Raw genomic sequence first — 24,582 nt, forward strand, 5'->3', positions numbered from 1 at the left:
CAACAATAAAACATAATTTATAGAATATTAAAATACACAATTAAATACAGTATATAGAAAGCATAAAAGCTAAATATAATACACATATATATATTCTTTAAATTGTGTTTTGTTTTTATTATATGAAGAAAATTTACAACAGGTAAACAGAGATTGCTTTTATTTTTTATTTACTTTTTTTGCATTGCTATGTTAGTCAAGTTTATCCAGAGAAACTGAACAAACAAAATGTGTGTGTGTGTGTGTGTGTGTGTGTGTGTGTGTGTCTGTATGGGAAGCTGGCAGGCTGGAAAATCCAGTAAGAGTTGATGCTGAAGTATTGAGGCAGGAATTATTCAGATCCCTAAACACTCAAGTCTTGCTCTTAAGATTCTAAATGATTGAGGGAAGCCCACCTACATTGCTGAGGATAAACTCTTTTACTTAAAATCAACTAATTATGGATGCTAATCCCACCTACAAAAAAATCCCAACATCTAGATTAGTGACTAAGCAAACAACTGGATACTATAACCTAACCAACTTGGTTTATGTCTTAACTTGACACATAAAATTAATCATCACAATGGTCTAACTTTTCAACAATGATTATGCTTGTGTTAATAAGACAAAAATGTTAGATTTAACAGTTTAAGGCAAAGATTTATTCTCCTTAGGCTACAGGTTCATCACAGATTGGGTGGATTGTAGGCATTCTGGAGACTAAGACATATAAAGCATCTGTGATCTCAAATATTGTTGATTCTGGGTCAAAAAGAAAGATAACTGTATAGTTTTGCACATCAACAATGAAATACTTTTGCCCAGAAGTAATCTGTGTTACTTTCACTAAAAACTCATAGTTTTTATGAGGGCAATGGTGGCTTAAGTGGCAGAATTCTCACCTGCCATGCCAGAGACCTGGGTTCAATTCCTGGAGCCTGCCCATTAAAAAAAAAACAAAACTCACAGACAAAAACTAGTAACATTAAGTACCCAAAGGTAAGCAGTCAAAGAAGTTCAGACTGCTGTGTGCTCATAATATGAGGAGAAACGGATGGCAAATAATCGTCAGAAGGGTCCACCAAAGAAACTTCCCTTAGGTAGCAATACTACAAAAAACTTGTAAAATGTTTGGGTTGGTTTTATAAATTAGTTTGTTTAAAAATACCTAGTGTGCTCACTTCGGCAGCACATGTACTAAAATTGGAACAACACAGAGAATATTAGCATGGTCCCTGCACAAGGATGACACACAAAATCATGAGGCATTCCATATTTTTAAACAGCAGTAAAACTTCTTTCTGAAAAGAAAAGAAAATGGAAATTAAACTTTAAAAAGACAATACCTGGAGTGTGTTATTTTATTCCTGGTTATGTTTCCTTCATTGGCTGATATTTGTCTGACTTTTGGTATTATCTTTATTAAAATGTTTAAAACAGGAAAAAAGTTAAAGAGAAATTTGCAAATGAATACTGCCAATTTTGTGATTATTTTGTTAGTAATACAATAAGTTGATAAGCAATCCCGTGCTTTAGTATAAGCACTTTTGTAAAATAGAAAATTCTTTGCTCCTTACAAGTTTTCCCTCGGTAAAATGATGGAACATTAAGATAAAGGCTCAGGTACTATCAATAAAAATAGAATAATACTACTGAAGCTCTTGATAATAGTAACATGGAAGTGGTTATGTGTTTTTCTAAATGAACTGAAATAAATACGATCTATTAAAACATAATATGATGTCACATGTTTCTTTTTTCTGTGAGATTTATATAAAAGGTCAGATTCATTCTTTCTGGAGCCAGTAATAGCTATGTAGCTTATTTTAGAAGATTAGGCACCTATCTCCAAGGTTATTGCCCACCCACCACATTTTACTTCAGCTTGATTTCTAGCTACTTTCTGCTTTCATGTGCCTTCTAATGGTTTTGTAAACATGAGCCTCACGTTTTATAGAATGCACAAAAACAGAACCACATTGTGGGAAGTGTCCATTAAATATCACCATGAATATCTGAGGAAGGGCGATTAAAATGTGAAGTCCTGCCATCATCAGAAAATGATCATGAATGAGCACTAATATGGAAGTAAATGGATACTAGTTAAAGTAGGTGTGTGCTCTAGTTTGCTAGCTGCTGGAATGCAATATACCAGAAACAGAACGGCTTTTAAAAAGGGGAATTTAATAAGTTGGTAGTTTACAGTTCTAAGACCGAGAAAATGTCTCAATTAAAAGAAGTCTATGGAAATGGCCAATCTAAGGCATCCAGGGAAAGATACCTTGGTTCAAGAAGGCCAATGAAGTTCAGAGTTTCTCTCTCAGCTAGAAGACCACATGGTGAACATGGCAGCATCTGCTGTGGCTTTTCTTTCCAGACCTCTTGTTTCATGAAGCTTCCCAGGAGGCGTTTTCCTTCTTCATCTCCAAAAGTCGCTGGCTGATGGACTCTCTGCTTCTCATGGTTACATCATTCTGAAGCTTTCTCCAAAATGCTGCCTCTTTTAAAGGATTCCGTTAAACTAATTAAGACCCACCCGGAATGGGTGGAGATGCGTTTCCACCTAATCAAGTTTAATACCCACACTTGATTGAGTCTCATCTCCATGGGGATAAACTAATCAAATTTCCAACCTATGGTACTGAATAGGGATTAGAAGAAACCGTTGCTCTCACAAGATTGTTTGGGATAAAAACATGGCTTTTTTAGGGTACATAAATCCTTTCAAACTGGCACAGTGTGGTGCATTGGATCATTGGCCTCGGACATTTTTGGCTTCAACACTATTTAAATGTGAGATTTCAGTTCTTCTCTTTAGAGAAATTGAAGAATATTTCCATATTTTATTGAAGCTGGTGTTGCCAGCTTTGGGAAATAGAGTGTTGGTGGTTTTGGCCTGAATAGAAGCTTGAAATGTACAAAGTTTACAGTGTTCTGCTTTGTTCTTGTGATCCACCCTTGGAAAAACATGCTTCAGCCAGTTGCTCGTCTAAGGAGAATATAGAGGAATGATAGGGAAGAACTGAAACCAAATCACAATCTGGTGCCAACCCTCACTGATCCAAACTTCTTTCATCAGAACCACAGCAAATCTGCACACTCAGGGGAAATAAACATTGCCATAACAAAACTTTGGCTTTTTCTACTGATCAATTAAATTATGCCAGCAGATTGATAAACTGATATGCCAGAGGTTACCAGAAGCAAAATGTCACTCATAATCCAGATCCATTCTGGGCTGCATAAGTTAACAGGCAAGAGACAGGCTAATTGGGCACAGTCAGATTTTCTTTATTAGTGTTTAAAATATTAATATACTCATTATATTAGTATAATATATGATATATAAGTATGTTGGTATTGTGTAATATATAATCATGAGCAGTTGAAACAGGAAATCTCTATTTTACTCCTAACTTTGTTTAGTTGATATTAAGATATTAAGAAACACAAAAATTTATGAGTGTAACAGAGATTCTCTAGATTAACTATCCAAATATACACTCTCAGTGGGCAGTCTCCTTTGATCCTATGTTATGGTGTTCCAATTTTATTTACTGTAATGTAACTATATTGCTGCCAAATAAAATAATAAAAATATATGGGCTTCCATTCTGAATGTCTTATTTTTCTATCAATTCCTTATTATGTTTTTGTCAAATGTCACATGGACTAAGAAATGAGGAAAATAAAAAGAAGATTGTTTAAAAGAGGTATTTGAGATGCATTGCCTATAGGACTAAAGAACTATGTAAAGATAGTCAAAAATGTTTCAGGATAAGAGTAGGGTAGCAAAAAGAAAGGGGCATGTAAAATACATAGATGTGCTGATATTGTGAAGTGATGGTCTGGCAGGCATTGCAGGAGCAATGCGTTACCATGGCAGATAGCACATTGTGCAAAGGGAAGGGTGTTCTTCAGAACTGGACAAAATGAGAGCTATATACAAAGGACCAGTATGAAACTCAAGACGATTTTATCATCACATAGAAAATCTGTAAAAGGAAGGAGAGAGAGAAAGAGAGAGACGGTTCCTTAGGGTTGGTCAGCATTCTTAGTTGCCAACAATAGAGTCTACTCTTTCTACTTTAGGCAGTGAGGTTTGTAAAGTTTTTAAGGGTGTTAGGGCTCAGATAACCCCTGTGAAGTCCATTAACATTGCCACTATTAAAATGTCTAAGCACACCTTGCTATAAAAACACCAATGCCACTTTGCTTACTACCTATGATGATAGAAAATGGATGACAAAGGACCAGACACCATTGTCCCTGAAAAAGTAAATGTTGCAGATTATAATAATATATAATTACAGTAATGTAAGCTCATGTGGAAGGACTATAATGAATCCTTCCTTTCACCCAGCTGAAAACAAAGGCTTCTAGAAGAAAAGACTTGTATGATAGACTTAGGAAACCAAGAAATACCAGAAATTGATAACGTTTTCATTTCAGAAACTTACTGTATTAGTCATCATTGCTGCAAAAGTCCTGAGCATGGGCAGCCCGAAATATCTGTGGTTTGCAACAAGCATTTACCTGTCCTTCTCAGTGGTCTGTGAATTGGCTGTGGCTCTACTGCAGTGGGCTGGAAGGGTCTGGGCTTGGCCCCGGGCTCTATGTTGTACCCAAGTCTACTCCTAGAGTCTTCCCATTCTCCAAGACTAGCAGTTACTGGGGGCAAGTTCTTCTTGTGGTAGAACACAGCAGCAAATATGAGCTTGTCAGATTACATAAGTGCATTTCAAGCTTCTACTCACAGCTCATCCAAAGCAAGTCATGGGGCCAAGCCAACATCAACAGGTTAGGAAAATATACTCCCCTCACTCAAGTGGAAGGCATTGCAAAGCTACAAAAACAGGAAGCAAACATAGGGAACGAATGAAAGATGGCAAACAATTATCCAATATTACTTACTACACCTAAATGCTTTGAAATACATTCACTTCCCTGTAAGAACTGGCACACAGACTGCTACAATCAGATTCAAATGAAGGCAAAGTATAGTAGGTCTTAAATAAAACAAAGGTATGATACCAGAACTACACTTTGTACCTCGTATCTTATGAAATATTTCATAATATAATATGGAAACTTCATACATTAAGATTATATACTTATACATACCACATATTATGGAATATGTAGACAAAGTAACTAAAAGGCATGGGAAAGCAGGGTGTAAGTATAATTTTAGAAGTCAGTGATGGTATCCAGAAGGTGTAGAATAACTTAATGGGAGTCTGCCCACTCTCCAACATTAGTCACAGGCAATAATGTGTATCTTAACTTTTTGCGTGTTTTGTTATTCTAACAGTCATAGCAAAGAAATCAGATGGATGGAGGTATGTTGACAGGAATGGAAGAAGATATTTTAAAGCAATTTTAGCAGTCTCGTGGTCATTTTATTTCAGCCAAAACAAAGTGACTGATTCTATATTGTCAAAATTTAACTTCACTCAAAAATATCAAATTCAAAAATGTGTCTCTTTCGGTTTGCTAAAGCTACCAGAATGCAATACACCAGAAATGGATTGACTGTTACAACGAAGATTTATTAAGTTACAAGTTTCAATTCAAAGGCTGTGAAAATGTTCAAAGTGAGGTACGAACGAGAAGAAACCTTTTCAGAGGGAAGCTGTTGGATCCAGGGTTCCTCTGCCACATGGGAAGGTACTTGGCAGTGTCTGCTGGACCTTCTCTCCAAAATGTCTCCGTGGGCATTTTCCTTCTCTCTTAATTTCTCTCAGAGCTCTCTCATAAATGGCTCCAGATAAGGATTAGTACCCACCGTGAATGGGCTGGGTCACATTTCCAAGGAAATAATCTAATCAAAAGGTCCCAACCAACAGAAGTCTAGCCCAAGATTGGGGCAAGATTGGATTAAAAGAAATAGGGTTTTTTTGAGGTACATAACAGATTCAAAACAGCACAGTATCCTTTAGGGAAATAGTTAAATTTAAATTACATTTTCATGAAAGAAATGAATTTTAGATGCATAAATTTCCCATATTTTAATCTTTTGGTGGAAAATAAAATTCAAATCATTCTATCAAATGGGTGAAGTGCTCAGTTTTGCAACAGATATGCAAAACTAGATGGTATAAATCTGATCTTCTAGATGGTATATCATCACTTACTTCATTGATTATTGTTTTTAAATAATGGAACTTGTCTTAATGAATTATAGACTCTCTGTTCTTCCAAAGTTTAACTTTTTTTTCTCCTTTGATGTCATCCACCAATAAAAAGAAACACATATATATGACATGTCTTCAGTTGGGGATTGAATTATGTGCCTCAGGAAAACATGTTCTTAGTCTATTTCTGTGGGTGTGAACCCACTGTAAATAGGACATTTTGAGGAGCTGTATTTGAGGCGTGGCCCTACTGAATCGGAATGTGTCTTCATTCTATTGAGTGGAGGTTATATGCAGAAGGCCACTGACAGAAGCAAGGGGGAGTAGTGAGGAGGTGAAAGTCAAGAGAACAGGGAAAAAAAAGGAGAAGATACTGCTTATATATTACCATGTGATGGAAAAGCCAAGGACAAAGAAATTCATTGGCAGCCAGCTCCTAAAAATACCCCACATTGCCTTACCAGTATCTCAATTTTGGACTTCCAGTCTCAAAGCTATGAGCCAATAAGTTCCCATTGTTTAAGCCAACCCATTATATCATATTTGTTTTAGCAGCCAGGAAGCTAAAGTACCTTCTTTATGCGAAAGTTCTAAGGTCTTTAAAAATATCAAGAAAATCAGAAAAATAAACATTTTTATGGCTCACATTAAAAGTTGAGATCAAACTAATTTCTTGTCTTGTCTTGCATCAACATTATTTGTTGCCTAATTCAAACATGATTGACAGAAAATTTTTAGTCAATAACCATCACACTTAAGCATGTAATTAGTTATTATAAGCATTCATATTATTACACACCAAAAAAAAAAAGTTTCTAATTTAATACTTTAGCCTTCATATAGGTCACAATGTTAGTTACTACATAAATAAGTACAATGTTTAGATCAGCTGACTTTTTCTTTTCTTTTTGCAAAACGTTCTCTGTAAAGAAAGCAGTGATTACATTCTGGAGTACGCTCCTAAATCTGGATAATTACTCAGAATGTTGCTGTGCCATTGCAGCCATACCATCAGATCATATTTTTATACAAAACTTATTTATTCACAATGTAATCCTTAATAGCTTTATACAATTCGGAAGTAGTTGTGTTTATAGACTAGTCTGAAGAAAAAGTATGTTTCCTTCATTTTATTATCATGTTCAAAGTGTACATACACTAAATCATGCTAGTAATATCTGTGCATTTCTAAAGTTGGAATGAAAATATCTTGCTAGTTTCATGTATGCTGTATCTTGACCTTCCACATCATTAGGCAATTCCTGAATATGTCGAGTTATAGTGTCACTGGAAAATGTTACTTCCGCATCTCAGGTTCACCTAACATTTTTATAGTTGGTGCAGACTTTTACTAATATGTCAGCAATTGGATACATATGAAATATCAAATGTCTTTTTCTGTCTTTTGAACATTTATTTAGGCTTTGCATTATGTCTTTGTTTTGTATGTAAATGCTACTTGAGTTTTTATTTTTTTATTAACTTATCTTTTCAAGTAAAATACATTAATTTTAACATTTCACAATTAAACATGGCTATAAAAACATGTGTAACATATGAGTAAAAGCAAATGTTCTTTTGATTTTATTAATTTGAAATGACATCCATCATCATCATCACTTATTTTATTACTATTGCCTTATTAAAAATGCATCTTTTTGGGTTGCACAGGCGCTTCAGTGGTAGAATGCTCACCTTCCATGCGGGAGACCTGGGTTCAATTCCCGAACCATGCACCCCTCCCTCCCCCAAAAATACATCTTTTCTAACAAAAAGTTCAGTAAATTTATTTTGATACCAGTAAATTAAAAATAAGAATAAAACAATCCCTTTTTAAATGAAGAGTCAGAATATTCATTTAGAAAAGTTCTCCAAGAAATGATTGGTATAAGAAGAAACAATTTTATCTCGTGTGGGATGAAATAAACTTTTATCCCTGAGGCCCCTGGATTCTTTTGCACTACTTCAAATCCTCCTGGCCTCACCTTGTATTCCTTCCATTGGTGTGGTAACTTGCTCACCAGCTTCACCCAGCTATGTCCTGGAATTGCCTAGTCTTAAGACACTATACACGTCTCAACTCCTAGTAGCCACAGGCAACCCAGATGTACAGGAAAGTTAGCATTCTGTGTGTATGCTAACCTTTAGCAAAAGAGGCGTGAATTATCCAATTTGGGAACAGATGTGACTCCCTTTCTCCCATGATTGAAGGTTCTGAGATATGTCTTTCGTAAGATTTTTCCACTTTACCTGTGGGATAGAACAACCAGTTTTTCGCAGCAGCAGCTACACTAACAGCGCTTACTTGTTCTGACTCTCTCTACTTTCCATTTCTCCACCCAGTCACTCATTTCACTTCCTAGGAGTGCATTCTTAAATAAACTATTTGAACATAAATGTTTTTCTCACACTCTTTTATTAGGCAACTCAGCTTAAAGAAATCACTATCTAGGAATAAAAGAATGTGCATTTTCTCTTATCTAGTTTTTTGTCTCCTTGTCCTTTCTAGAAAAGAAAAAATATAAAATTAACTCTAACTATAAACATTTGAAAATGTCATCTCCTGTATCCCCAAGAAGGTACAGCATTGTTCCCTCTCACATGAAAACCATAACAGGACAAAAACAAGATTTTCTTCTATCTGCTTATACTGAGCAAAGGGAATTTTGTTTCTTTTTGCCTAGTGTCATCAGATTTTCCACATTTCCCATATATGTTCTGACACAGTGGTCTAAGGAGGAAGTGGAGACCCATAACTTCCTGAATAGACTACAAAACAGTCCTACAGGCCTCTCAGGTTTTTACCTTGAAAGCAGGACACAGTTTTAACTGTCATGCATGTTGCAAAAGTTATAACCAACAGATATTCACCATTTATTCCACAAATATTTATCAAATACCCACTATGTTCTAAGCACTGTTCTCACTGCTGAGGGTGATTAATAAATGAAAGTGCCAAAAATGTTCTTGAATTCATAGAGCGTATACTCAAACCAGAAAGACAGAGTATAAACAAGATAAGTAAGTTTAAAAGTACATTAAACCATGAAAAGGGCTTAGGAGAAAAAGGAATGCAGAAAAGTTCTATCCCAAGTGTTGATATAATGATGAAGGGCAGGGGAAGAGAAGTGAAAATTGAGATTGCTCAGGAAAGATTTCACTGAGGAGATGCAGCGTTTGAGTAAAACCAGACAAATGTGAGACAGCTAGCCATGCAACTAGCTTGGGTAAGAGTATTCTAAGCAGAAGGAAAAGGACAAGCAGCAAGTACAACCTGTGGCAGAAGCAAGCCTTAGGTGATGCAGGAGTAGCAATGGAGTAAGGCTGATGAAGTCGACTGAATGAGAGCATGAGAGCAGTGGTGCAGAGACCAGACTATATAGGGGGAGTAGGTCATAGCAAACACCTGCTCCGAAGGAAGCCAGTTGGCAATTTGGAGTGGGGCCATAATACGATCTGACATATTTTCACAGAATCACTCTGTTAAGTAACTGACCTGGTTATTGTGCATTGGTGGTATTGGCAGCTTGCGATTAAGCAAGAAAATAAATTGAAAGTAACCCCCAAACTGGAGTAGGGTGGATCTGCTTTCAAGTGCTAAATTTATGTTTTATTTCAATCTGCTTTTGGTTTGTTATGACAACTGCATTTATACAATTGAGAAGCCCATTGCAAATAATCCAAACAGTAAATGATTGTGGCTTGGACAAATTAATAGCAGCATATACGGCAGTGAGTACTCGGATTCTGAATATACTTTGAAAGTAAAACCAAAAGGATTTGCTGAGGAATTGGAATTATACTGTGAGAAAGTAAAGACAATAAGTCAAGGATAACTCCAAACTTCTTTTCCTGTACAATTAGAAAGAATGACTTGCCATTTACCAGGAAATACATCATATTTGGGGGCCATGAGATGGGGAAAATATGAGTTTAGGTTTAGTTATATTTGAGCTGTTTGTCAGAGACCCAAGTGGAAATATCAAGTAGATGGTTGACTATATATGGATGTAAACAGTAACTTCATGAAACTTTTAGGAAATTTTGTTAAGCGCTTTTAGCTATTAAGACACGCAAAACTTATACCACATTAACTGCGTTTATTTTCTTAGGTAAGTAGATTTCATTAACTGTGTATTGTTGTTTTTCAAAAGAAAAGGAATTAAATTGAGAAAGGATATACTTACACTCATCTATCCTGAGACCCATTTGAATTCACCGTTTTATTTCAGTTGTCCATTACATGACTTTGACATGATATGTGGCTTCCTGTGATTTATAATTTTTTAAAAAAGTTGCTTGATTTTTGTTATATTGAGAAAATTTGAGTTTTGTTAGCATCAGTAAGTTTTAAGCCATTATAAACTTCGTGTTTCAAATATATGCAAGCCCATTTAAATGTAACCTCACCTCTCTCTCAACAAAAACACTTTAAAAGATTGACAATTCTGTTTGTTTTTTTACATTGGATGTTTTTTCAAAAATCATAAGCATTGATAAAGTTGCTGAAGTTAGTTGTCAGGCACTTTCTTTGTTGTCTAAGAAGCAGTTGTAAAATTCCTGGAAATCATTTTTTAAAAATAATTTACAAAAGTATTCTAGTAATAGTCATAAAAGAAAATGATAATGGATTGAATGAAACTACTAAACAATGGACAAAGAAGCTAATGTTACTATAATATACCTTTTGTGTGCCTATTTATTTTTAATATTGGCAAATAATATTAAAGCAGTTGCCATTAAAAAATCTCAAATACTCCCTAAAAGCCAAGAAGGTCTCTAACAATAGAGAAATTGGAGGGCAATATAATCTATCTCAATGACACTAAACTCAAGGATAACTTTGATTGCTTTGTGAAAAACAGTGTCATTATGCTTCAGTTGGCTGGTCTTTGGAAATTTGGAAATTTAAGTGTCAGAATTAAAAGCTCTGTGAGATGTGTCCAAGGCTCCTAAACATAGCTACTTGAACAAGCGGCAAGGACCTAATCCTGGGTGGCTACAGAACATATATGAGATTTTAAAACTCCAAGAAAAAGACCTACTGACTCCATACTGCTTCATTCTAAAGCAGTCCTTAAGGAAAATGCAAGATACCAACACTCAAGATTCTCTATAGAAATTGTTGATGAAATATATCATTTTGAATAAATGGATCAGCAAACATAAGGAAGAGCAAAGTCCAAGTGTCATGTGGTCTTCCAAAAAAGAGGTTACAGGCAGGACTTCATAAAAGTACTAATGAAAAGTGTGCAATGGAGTGACGCCCATAATCTCTGTGCCCTCACCTTGTCATATGTACTATAAACTACTAACATTCCTAAATTTGACAATTGAAGTTTTGGATTTTTGCAAAGTATACTAGCACCCATGACATGGAGTCATTTGTAATGAAAATACATTTTCTACCTAAAAGAGTAATTAAGATTGAATATGACAATACATGTGAAGTGTGATGTTGAATTGGTTATGCTGTCCTGCAGCTCAGAAGCAGGCAGAATCAGGCAGTGAACCAGCGGACCACACAGTATTTGCATCTCAATAAGAACTGTCCAGATTCTCTCCTCAATGTTGAAGGTCTATTGTACCTACACACCCAATAGGAATATTGTCAGCAAAGCCATCTTTGCTCAAGAATGACAAATATCCATACAGAGCTGAAGAATTCAAAAGTGCCAGTATTCTCAATTAACAAGCTATAACCTCGAAAAGGTCAATCATGCAGCATTTCTCTCCAGGTTTGGAGCTATTGAGATTAAATTCTTGAAACCCAATCTCAACAAATGACAGTGTGATTGTGAAGCCTGTCAAAAAACCCAGGGTATAAAAATGTATGGTTTTCTTGTGTTTCCTTGCTCTCTACTGTAGGTCATACCTTTCAATCTCTCTAGTTAAATATTGAAGTGTATAGCATCTAAATATCCCCCCAGGGTATTTATTTGCATAAATTTATAAGCCTTTTAATTTTCACAGAACTGACAGCTACTAGATTAGAGTGGAATGACTATTCCAAATAATGCTAACCCAACAATTTCCTATCCCATGGGAAGCACTTGTGCGAATTAATAGGAACATTTCATCAGAGAAGAAAATGACAATGTTTCCAGGGCCAAATGTAGGTTGAGTGTGGGCAGACATCATCCGTCAGGTTTGAAGAATCTCAGTAATTGCCTCATGCATCTTGCTCTGTGGCTCTCATAGAATGACCAGGAAAGGACAATGCAGCGGAAGAAGACGAGAAAAAGGTTCTCTGAAAATTATGCCACTAACTACAGTACCTCTAATTAATAGTGTCAGAGTGTGGATGGGATAAGAAAGTCTAAATCTTGTTCCTGCTAAGCCACCCCAAAGAGAAATAGATGTACAGAGGAAACATTCCACCATATTAGTTTCCTAGAGTTGCCATTAGAAAAGATGACTCACTCCATGGCTTGAAACAAAAGAAATTTATTTCTCTCATAGTTCTGAAGGGTAGATGTCCAATTGGGATGCCAGCAGAGTAAGGCTCACTCTGAAGGACTTAGGGAAGAATGCTTCCTTGCCTTTCTAGCTTCTGGTGTTTACTGACAATCCCTGGCATTCTTTGGAGTGTGGCAGTGCAACTCTACTTTCTGCCTCTGTCTTCACATGGTCCTCTCCCATGTGTATCTGTCTCTGTATATATCTTTCTTTATAGGATTGATTTAGGGCCAATCCTAATCCAGCATGCCTAATCTTAATTTAATTAAACTTTATATCTGCAGAGAGAAGGGACAGGAGGGCAACTGAGGCAGCAATTCAAGAGTGTGGCTGCCCTGGGAGAGCCTTCTGCACCACATGGGGCAATGCTGGTTGCAAAGGCCAAGGAACTGAGAGGCAGAAAATTGGAGCCTGGCGCGGAGGCGCAGAGCCCACAGGAGTGCAGCGACGGGGACACAGGACTAGGAAGTAAGCCAGGCCACATTTCCTTGGGTGTGCTACCCTCACCAGTACAGCCCCATGATCAGCGATTCACCCCACACTCCATGCACCTGAACCATGTCACCCACTCTCATTTTACTCACTCCAAGTTCTCCCACCCCACCAGCCCCCAGTGCATGTACCTGACCCCCACCTCCACCCCAAGTGCAGCCCAACCCACCTCTCTTGCACTCCTCTTGAGCACTATCTCCCCCTCCCTGTTCCCTGCAAACTGTTGCCAGCACATAAAGGTTGCAGGCACTAGCCTCTGTACCCAAGCTACACCCGCCCCCAGCTGATAGTGTCTCACAGCCTCACCCCACCATCCCTGAGCTCAACACTAGTGTTTAAGGCACTCCCAGGCCCAAACATGTTCACATGCCCCCAGTCACGTCATTCAGCTCTGGGAACTGCACTTTACAGCAGTCCTAGAACCATGCATGCACACAGCCCTCAGCCTCACTTCCCAGCTCTGAGAAAGTGCTGACCTGCTCAGCTGGGTCACATCTGCCCCCAATCCATGAAGGCATAATGCAGACCTGCTGCTGCAGCTCTATGCAAGCAAAGGGCCCATGCCTTAGATCAATGCACAACAAGGTTATGTCACCTAGACTGGTGCACCCACACAGCTACATCCTCCCTGGCCACTGGGAGCCCACGTTCAAAAGCACCAGTATAATATCCCCAACCTGCCCAGACCTGCCTTGAAACAAATCACTGTATTGAGTGCTCCACCCTGTGTCCTACTCCCTGATGTACAACCATCCTGCAAACGCAAGGCCTTACACTATTGAAAGAAATCAACACCAAAAGTGAATTAATCAAGATATTTAAATGTGCTGAAGACAGCAGAAGATTACTAAGCATATCACAATACAGACTGATATAGCCCTTTGTAATGACCAAATTAAAACACCAGAGGAGACACAGATGATGGAAAAACTAATAAAAGATGTTCATATAGCTCCACTTAATAAAATAAGTCAGATAGCAAATGACATAAGGAGATCAAGAAGACAGTAGAAGAGCAAAAAGAGGAATTTGAAACAATAAATAGAAAATTGCAGACATCAACAGAGATTAAAGACTCTGTTGACCAAATAAAAAACATACTAGAGGCAAACAACACCAGCCTTGAAGAGAGAGAAGAAAGAATAAGTGATATAGAGGATACATTAATTGACTTTGAAGACTCAAAAGAGCAAATGGCAAAAAAAAAAAAAAAAAAAAAGGAAAAAATTGAATGGGAACTCAGGGAAATGATAGCCAAAACAAAGCATGCAAATATAAGAATCATCAATGTCCCAGAAGGAGAAAAGAGGAGTAAAAGGCTAGGAAGAGCAGTTGAAGATATAATGGGGGAAAACTTCCCAACTTCCTAAAGGACATAAATATACAAGTCAAAGAAGCCCAAAGAAGTCCAAACAGAATAAATCCAAATAGGCCTTCCGCAAGGCACATACTAATCAGTCTGTCAAATGTTGAAGAGAAACAGAAAATCCTGAAAGCAGCAAGAGATAAACAATCTACTACATACAAGAGAAATCAAATAAGACTGAGTTCAGACAACTCAACAGCACCTGGAGGTGAGAAGGCAGTGGTATGATCTATTCAAGATCCTGAAAGAGAAAGACTTTAAAATTGAGGGAGAGATTAAAGTTTTCACAAAGAAGTCCTGAAAGAATTTGTCAGCAAGAGACCAGCCCTATAAGAAATACTAAAAGGTGTTCTGCTGTCTGAAGAAAATAAAAGACAGGAAAGGGAGGTGTGGAGGAGGGCACAAAATTGAAGAGTACCACTAAGTAGAATTTAAAGAATGCAAATAGGAAGAGGGAAAAGAATATATAGATCTGACAAATAAAATAAAAAAGATAAGATGGTGGAATCAAGAAATGCCTTTTCAGTAATAAATTTGAATGTTAACAGACTAATCTTACCAATTAAAAGATACAGATTGGCAGCATGGATTAAGAGATGCAATCCAGCTATATGCTGCTTACAAGAAACTCATCTTAGATGCAAGAATACAAATAGATTGAAAGTGAAAGAATGGAAAAGATTTTCCACGCTAGTTGTAACCAAAAGAAAGCAGGATTAGGTGTACTAATATTAAGCAAAATAAACTTTAAACATAAAGACATCATAAGACACAAAGAAGGACACTATATACTGATTAAAGGGTCAATTCACCAAGAAGATATAGCAATCATAAGTGTTTATGCTCCCTATCATGGAGCAGCAAAGTACATGAGACAGACATTGGCAAAATGGAAGGGAGTGATAGATATTTCAACAATAACAGTAGGAAACTTCAATACACTACTTTCCTCTATAGCTAGAATAACCAGACAGAAGATCAACATGTAACAGGGAAGTTAAACAACTTGATAAATGAATTAGACCTAACAGACATTATAGGTCCTTGCACCCCAAAGCACAAGGATATACATTCTTCTCTAGTACTCATGGAACATTCTTCAGGATAGGTCATATGCTGGAGCACAAAACAGATCTTTATAAATATAAAAATATTGAAATTTCTCAAAGCACTTTCTCTGATCACAATAGGATGAAGCTGGATCTCAGTAACTATCAAAGAACAGGAACATTCACAAATACAGGGAGATCAAATAGCACACTCTTAAACAACCAGTGCATCAAAGAAGAAACTGCTAGAGAAATCAGTAGCTATCTGGAGATGAATGAAAATGAGAATACAACTTATCAAAACTTACAGGATGTGACAAAGGCTATGCTGAGAGGGAAATTTATTGCCTTCAATGCCTATATTAAGATACAAGGAAGGATAAAAATTGATAACTTACCAGCAAACCTGGAGGAACTAGAGACAGAGCAGCAAACTAACTCCAAAGCAAATAAGAGAAGAGAAATAACAAAGATTAAAGCAGAGATAAATGAATGGAATAACAAAAGAACGATAGAAAAAAATCAATTAAAACCAAAAGTTGGTTCTTTCAGAAAATCAGTAAAATTGATGGAGCATTAGTAAGACTGACAAAAAGAGAGGATACAAATAAACAAAATCAGAAATGAGAAAGGGTGCATTACCACAGACCCTGAAGAAATTAAAGAAATAATAAGAGGATACTACAAACAACAATATGCCACCAAACTAGACAACTTAGATGAAATGGACAAATTCCTGGAGACCCACAAACAAGCTATACTCATTCAAGAAGAAATAGAAGATCTCAACAAACCAATCACAAGTAAAGAGATTCAATCAGTCATCAAAAATCTTTCTACAAAGAAAAGCCCAGGGCCAGATGGCTTCACAGGGGAATTTTAGCAAATATTCCAAAAAGAACTAACACTAATACTGCTCAAACTTTTCCAAAAAAAATGAGGAAAAAGGAATTCTACCTAACTCATTTTATGAAGCTAATATCATTTTAATACCATAAGCAGGTTAAGATGCTATAAGAAAGGAAAACTACATGCCAATCTCCCTAATGAACATAGATGCAAAAATTCTCAATAAAGTATTAACAAATCAAATCCAACAGCACATTAAAAGAATTATACACCATGATCAAGTGGGGTTTACACCAGGAATGCAAGGATGGTTCAATGAAAGAAACTCAATTAATGTAATACAGCACATTAACAGATCAAAAGAGAAAAATCACATGATGTTGATTGATGCCGAAAAAAAGCATTTGACAAAATTCAGCATCTTTTTTTGATAAAAACATTCCAAAAGATAGGAATCAAAAGTAACTACCTCAATATGGTAAAGGGAATATATGCAAAAGTGATAGCCAGCATCCTACCTAATGGAGAGAGACTGAAAGTTTTCACCCTAAGATCAGGTACAAGACAAAGATGCCCACTGTCACCACAATTATTCAACATTGTGCTTGAAGTTCTGGCTAGAGCAATCAGGCAGGACAAAGTAATAAAAGGCATCCAAATTGGAAAGGAAGAAGTAAAACTCTCATTATTTGCAGATGGCATGATATTATACTTGGAAGATCCTGAGAAATCTACACAAAGTTACTTGATCTAATAAACAATTTCAGCAAGGTGGCAGGATATAAAATTAATGTGCAAAAACCAATAACATTTCTGTACACAAGTAATGACCTATCTGAGGAGTCAGTTAAGGAAAAAATTCTATTCAAAATAACAACTAAAAGAATCAAACACTTAGGAATGAACTTAATGTAAAGGACTTGTACAGAGAAAACTACATAACATTGCTAAAAGAAATCAAAGGAGATCTAGATAGGTGGAAAGATATTCCCTGCTCATGGATAGGAAGACTAAATATAGTTAAGATGTCAATTCTCCCCAAGTTATCTACAGATTCAACACAGTACCAATCAAAATTTCAACAATCTATTCTGAAGACTTGGAAAAGCTAACTACCTAATTCATCTGGAAGGAAAGAGACCCCTTATGGCTAAAAGCATCCTAAAAAAGAAGAACGAAGTGGGAGAATTAACACTCCCTGACTTCAAAACCTATTATAAAGCCACAGTGGTCAAAACAGCATGGTATTGGCACAAAGACCAAAGCATTGACCAATGGAATCGAATGGAGAGTGTGGAAATAGACCACCAAATCTATGGTCAACTGATTTTTGATAAGGCCTCCAAGTACTCAGAACTGGGACAAAATAGTCTTTTCAATAATTGGGCATAGAAGAACTGGATCTCAGTTGCCAAGAGAATGAAAGAGGACCTCTATCTTACACCCTACACAAAAACTAACTCAAAGTGGATCAAACACCTAAATGTAAGAATTTAGCACCATAAAGTTTCTAGAAAAAATGTAGGGAAACATCTTTAAGACCTAGTAATAGGAAGTAGCTTCCTAAACTTTACACCCTAAGCACAAGCAAAAAAAGAAAAAATAGATAAATGGGAACCCCTCAAAATCAAATGCTTCAACACCTCAAAAGACTTTGTCAAAAAGGTGAAGAGGCAACCAACTCAATGGGAAAAATATTTGGAAATCACATATCAGACAAAGGTTTGATATCTTATATATTCAAAGAAATCATACACTCAACAACAAAAGAACAAACAATCCAATTATAAAATGGGCTAAATATATGAATAGGTATTTTTCTGAATAGCAAATACAGATGATTCAATAACACATGAAGAGCTGCTCATTTTCACTGGCTGTAAGGTAAATGCAGACCAAGACTACAATGTGATACCACCTCACGTCTATAAGAATGGCTGCTATTAATCAAACAGGAAACTATAGATGTGGGAGAGGATGTGGAGAAACTGGGACACTTATGCACTGCTGGTGGGAATGTATAATGGTGCAGCCACTATGGAAGACTGTTTGGTGGTTCTTAGGAAACTAAGTATCAAGTTGCCCTATGACCCAGGAATAGCACTACTTGATATATACTGAGAAAAGCTGAAAGCAATGACACAAACATACATTTGCACACCCACGTTTATAGCAGCATTAGTCACAATCACCAAAAGATGGAAATAAACCAAATGCCCATCAACAGACAAGTGGATCAACAAAATGTAATAATACATATGATAGAATATTATGCAGCAGTAAGACAAAATGACATCCTGAAGCACAGGACAGGATGGATGAGCCTTGAGGACATAATGATGAGTGAAATTAGCTGGATACCAAAGGACAAATACTGTATGATTGCACTTTTATGAGCAGACTAAAGGTACAATCAGAGACTTATAATACTGAATATAGGGGACTTAGAGATACATAGAAGCTAAAGATGGATGAACCATTAGCTAATGAGGTTGAACTCCAATGTAAGGTAATAGATAGGAGTGAAGGTGATTTTCTAGTGTGTGTAGAAGTAATATAATCATAGTGAAGATGAACAAGATTGAAAGGGGTTGTATAGACCTACGTGTCCCACTGACTCACACTAGGTGTACAAATGAGTTCTCATAAGAATTGCTTCAAAAGTATGTTTCTTGTATAAACAGTGTTTAAGTCCAGGGTACTGGGGGAAAACTGCTATTGCATGCTATGGGCTATGTTCAAAAGGAAACCATCAGCACTACCACAGCAACAGCAGAGGTAAATAATGGGGTGAGAGATAAAAGTTAAGAGGAGGTTTAGATTTTCTGTTTGGTGAGGGTGTGTTTATTGGTTTTCTGTCTCTAGGGAACAATGAAATTCTCTAAAATTGAGAATGTTGATGGACTGAGGACTTTGGGCCCTCTATATGATGCCTGATCAATGCAGGTGGCTGAAGGATACGCTGATGGAGAAGAAGATTGGTGAATGATGGTGTGTATTTATGAATGAAGTTTGTGATGCTACAAAAAGGAACAGTGTCGTGAGGCATGCAATGATGTGAATGAGCATGTGGGACATTTGGTGAGACAAAATAAGCCAGAAACAACAACTAAAAAAAAACAACAATGGCACAGTCACCTTTAGAAAATGCTTATAAGGAAACACGGACCTAGATTGTAAGCTTTTGGAGCAGACACATTGAGTCCGGAGTGGTGATTATTGTTTCTGGATTTTGAGAGACTGTTTTATATGTATAACCTGATATTTAGCGATAAGAATGAAGCCGAACATCTTGGGGTTAAAGTAATTCAGAACATAGGGTAAGGAAGACAGTGTCTGTTTTAGAACTAAACACTCTTTGAGATCAATGGAAGAAAGGTTTATTTGATCTGTAACTGAAATTTTCTGTAGTGCATAATCTAATTCAACCCATCTGTATAGCTCATTTGAACAACTAAAATACAGAGAGCACAGAATAAGAAAGAGATCCTTTAATCTTGTATAGATTATTGTAATTCCTGGAGACATCCCAGAGTATATTAAGCAGATAATTAAAAAGTATTGGCAAAGTCCCCTGAAGGAGGGAGAGAACAATGATGAAACTATTAAACCTTATCATCAGAGAATCCCCTGATACTGTGTCAAACCTTAGAGATAACCAAATTAATAGGCTATGCCCTCAGTCATGAGACTTACTCTTGTGAAACTTATGTAGGTAGCGGAGAACCTTAGACTACTTATAGGCCTCCCTAAGAGTCACTTCTGGAAAATCCCTGTTGTTGCTCAGATGTCTCTCTAAGCCCAACTTTGCAAGTGAAACCACTGCCCTTCCCCCTATGTGGGACATGACATCCAGGGGTGAAAGTCTTCCTGGTGACATGGGAGAGGACTCCCAGGGATGAATCCACACCTGGCACCATAGGGTCAACAATTACATCCTGACCAAAAGGGGGAAAAGTAGTGTAATAAATAAAGTATCAGTGGCAGAGAGAGTTCAGATAGAGTCAAGAGGCTACTCTGGAGGTTGCTCTTATGCAAACTTCAGGAATTCCCAACCAGAACCATTCCAGCCAATCCTACACCTAGGGCAATATATAAGATTCCACAAGGGTTCCAGGCACTAGAGTATCTTCCCTGAACCTACAACCTCCAGGTGGGTTCTTGGTTCAGATATGTCCCTAACCCATATCAATATCAAAAATTTAGAACTGCCATAGCCCAAACAACCCCAAGGAGAGGTATGGAAAGATCAAAGACAATGGTGGAAATATATATATATAGAAGACAGGACTTAACACATGTATATGAACACTGAATCATTAAATTGATATCTTTTTTAGACCCAGTATTTAGAGCAAATGAAAGTAAAAACCTAAAATTGTGAAATTGCAACCCATATCAAAGTCTGAAATATGTTCTACGACTAATTGTCATGCCATGCTTTGAAATTTATAGTTTTTTTTAATATATGTTATTGTTCACAAAAAAAGAAAGAAAAAAAGTCAATTGTGATGATAAAAAAGTATTTAAGCCCTCTAGCCTCCTATATTTTGGAGCAGCTAGAAGGAAAAATATGAGAGGATTGTATGGTAGCCCATGACAAACTCTGGGCTCTATCCTGTAACTGCTTTTTGAAGAGTGCTTTGAAAACCATTGCTTTTCTATTTCTTCGCCTTGTATATATGTTATACTATACAATAAAAAAGGTTTTAAAAAGTTTATATCTACAAAGATACTATTTTCAAATAAGGTTACATATTCAAGTACTAGGGGCTAGGACTTCAACATATTTTTTCGTGGGGAAAAGGCACAATTCAATCCACAGCAACCACTATCAAGAGTTTTGATCCAAACTTCAAGGTAATTTGTTGGTGAACTTGCCAAGAATGAACGTGAACTATAAAAACAACACATGCACCTTTAGATGAAAGGCTAAACTAAAATTAATACCAGGTATCACTTTCTTCAAGCCCCATACTTATGCTGTGGAAACAACAGAAAAAGTCAGAAAAATACATAATTACCTGCTGTTTTATTTATTCTACAAGTGTCAAATATTGCAAACTTCCATCAAGATAGGAAATATAGAGAAATTCTTGAGGACTGGCTGAGGTTGTACAAGTGAACAATGTCTACACGGTAGACTGGGCACACACAAGTTTATATCATACAACACCTATGCTAGTACTCACACCCAATCTTGATTCTTAGTGCTTTACTAAAGTAAAGGTGAAAAAGGAAAAAAAAGATGGCACACATAAATGTCATCTATTCACTGACGACTCCAACTGCAGGTTTGTAAATTTGATAGCCTACTCAATCTCTCCACATGGATGTCTCATAGACAAGTTCAAAACTGAGCTTCTGACACGCAGAGCCAACCCCTTAATTCAACCTCTTCCACACCTTTCCCCATCTCAGTTAACAACCTCTCCATTCTTCCTTTTTTGTCAAAAAACTTAGAGGAATACTCAACTCTTCTTTTTTTCTTATATCCATACAATTCAACAACAAATCGTATCAGCTCTACATTCAAACAAATACTTAGAATTTGTTCTCTTCTCACCTCTTTTAGTATATTATATTGCTAGTCCAAGCCACAATCATCTGTCACATGATTTACTTCTGTTTAACTGGTCTCCCTTCTTGGCATTTTTTAATCTGCTTGAATATGGAGACCAGAGATTCAAGTACATGTCACTTCTCTGCTCAAAAATTTCTCAAAGGCTTACATTTCGTGAGAAAGAAATACCAAAGCCTTTAATATATTCACAAGGCCCTACATGATTTTGCTCTCTGACCTCATTTCCTCTACTTCTCTGTTTGCTCCACTTTTTTTAGCCCTTTTGCTGGTCTTCACCCTTGAGGTACCCTCCTGTCTCTGGACACAGATGCTATTGCAGTTTCTCTGACTGGATGGATATTTCTGCTGATGTCTTCAAGGATACTCTCCTCTCTTCTGTCACATATCACTCAACTTCTCATTGATATTTCCATGGATACCTTGTCAAAAAATGTGAGCACTCCCCCACCCCCACATACACACATGCATATTCTTGACCTCCTTTGCTACCCAGAATTTCTCCTTAGCCTTTGTCACATTGGTACCTAATATATTTACTGCACATGCACTTTATTTCCTGGCTTCCCACACTAGAAAGTAATGAGTCGCTCTCGTATGGGTAGCCATGAGATGAGCACTGCAGAATTTGCCCAACAAATATGGTTTTCCTGATCTTGGTACTAGTAAATATGCATTTGTAGAGGAAGAAGGGTGTAGGTATGACTCAACAGAGTCAAAAGATTTAGAAGGGTAAAAAGAAGAAAAGAAAAGATAAATTTAAAATCATTCATCCATTACAAACAATAAAATACTTAAAACTTTCATTTCTACTGTCTTTGCCCATATTTTTTTTCAAAATTCTATGCCCTACTTTCTCATGTATTTATTACGTATGTGATGACCCATATCAAAACACCTGCATATCAAATTGCATATGCATGGTCAAAAAAGATGTCAGAATCACATGTTGAGTTGATGCTTTTCTTTTGCTACCAAATGCAAGAAGTGAAAAAGTATGTTTTTTTCCCAGAATGGAAATAGTTCATCAATAGTATTTCCCCCAAAACCTCTTAGAAACAAGAGGTATTTATTTCTAAAACCACAAGTCTATCAAAAAAATTCTTTACTTATTTGGCATTGTATGAGTCAGTACTCCTTTCTAAAGTTGATACTGAAAATGCTAATTTCATCTGAAATTAAAAACTGACTTTTACCCCAAAATTGTTTTTATTAATGGAATCACACAATTTAATGAGTTTTATAAGAACAAAGAAAGAGTCACACTTTTTATTTCACACATATACCAACTGAATAATAAGTTCATTACATCAGAAATGTAATTAAAATGGACTTTGGGACATAGTTTATATTTTGTCTAAATAATCATTAGGAGGTTCCCATGGAAATAATTGTGTACTTTAATATTCAATGTAAAGAACTATTTACATCTGTGTAATTTAGCATAATGACTCAGTTTTATTTGTGAGGAGGACAAATATACTGAAAGTCAGTTCCTTAAAAGTCCAGACCACCCGCACTTCTGAACAACTGGCTACAAATTTGGGTGTTCCCACCTCTTCTTTGGCTCAATCATTTACTAGAATGACTCACAGAAATCAATGAGAGCACTATATTTATGATTATAGATGCACTCGAGCAAAAAGAATACAAATTTTAAAAAGCCCCCCCAAAAGATGCACAGGCCACGGTCTGAATGATCTCAAATGTGTGCTTCCGTGTCCTGTCCATGTGGAATCATGTCACCCTCCTTGTACAATAATTCATCTTTTCAGTCATGAAACCCACTGCACACTTATGGAGCATTGAGTTGTCCAGAGTTTGTATGGGTTTCATTCCACAAGAATGATTGGTGGAGTCAATGTCCACTGGTTGAACTCCATTTCCATCTCCCTTCTGCTTCCCAGAAGATTAAGCTGATAAAACGTGCCTCAAAAAAGCCCTAATTCTCTAATTACAGGTTGGTCTTTTGGTGTGGCCACTCCCCTCCCCATCCTAAGAGTAGGGTATGTCTGGTCCTATTTGACAACTCCTTTGCAAAATCTTTCAAACATGCTCAGGGACCCATCATGAAAAACAAGACATACCCATTATAGGAAATTCCAAAGATTCTCCCAGTAACTCTGAACAAAGACCAGTTAAGTTCTTTATTATACACCCAACGTCCAACTAACCTAATGGACACCAGGAGTTTAGGCTATGGCCCTAAAAGAGACTCAGACATTCTATCAGTTAAAGGGATGACATTTACAATTTTATAGTTAAAGCACCAAGCCTAGCTAACAATGGCAGTGTCTAGTCTTTTGCTTTATGGTGACTGTGCAATGCGGCTCATTACCTGATCAAGATGCTGTCAGAAAAGTCTTCACTGTAATCGTCAAAGTATGTAGCACTTTGAAAATGGGAAACCATTGAAAATGAAGTCCATTTAAAGTAGCATGGTTCGTTTTTTGTTTTTTTTTTATTAATTAATGGAAAAAAAGAAATTAACCCAACATTTAGAAATCATACCATTCTACATACGCAATCAGTAATTCTTAACATCATCACATAGATGCATGATCATCGTTTCTTAGTACATTTGCATCGGTTTAGAAGAACTAGCAACACAACAGAAAAAGATATAGAATGTTAATATAGAGAAAAAAAATAAAAGTAATAATAATA

General features: G+C 36.6%; 1 non-coding gene across 1 annotated transcript; it reads left to right on the forward strand.

Moving 5' to 3' along the window:
- Positions 1-1,155: 1,155 nt before the first annotated feature.
- On the forward strand, positions 1,156-1,262 carry LOC143645305 (U6 spliceosomal RNA). Its single transcript, XR_013157029.1, has one exon. It is a non-coding gene; the product is annotated as a U6 spliceosomal RNA (small nuclear RNA).
- Positions 1,263-24,582: the final 23,320 nt, after the last annotated feature.

Source organism: Tamandua tetradactyla, chromosome 8, assembly GCF_023851605.1.
Source record: "Tamandua tetradactyla isolate mTamTet1 chromosome 8, mTamTet1.pri, whole genome shotgun sequence".
Lineage (NCBI taxonomy): Eukaryota > Metazoa > Chordata > Mammalia > Pilosa > Myrmecophagidae > Tamandua > Tamandua tetradactyla.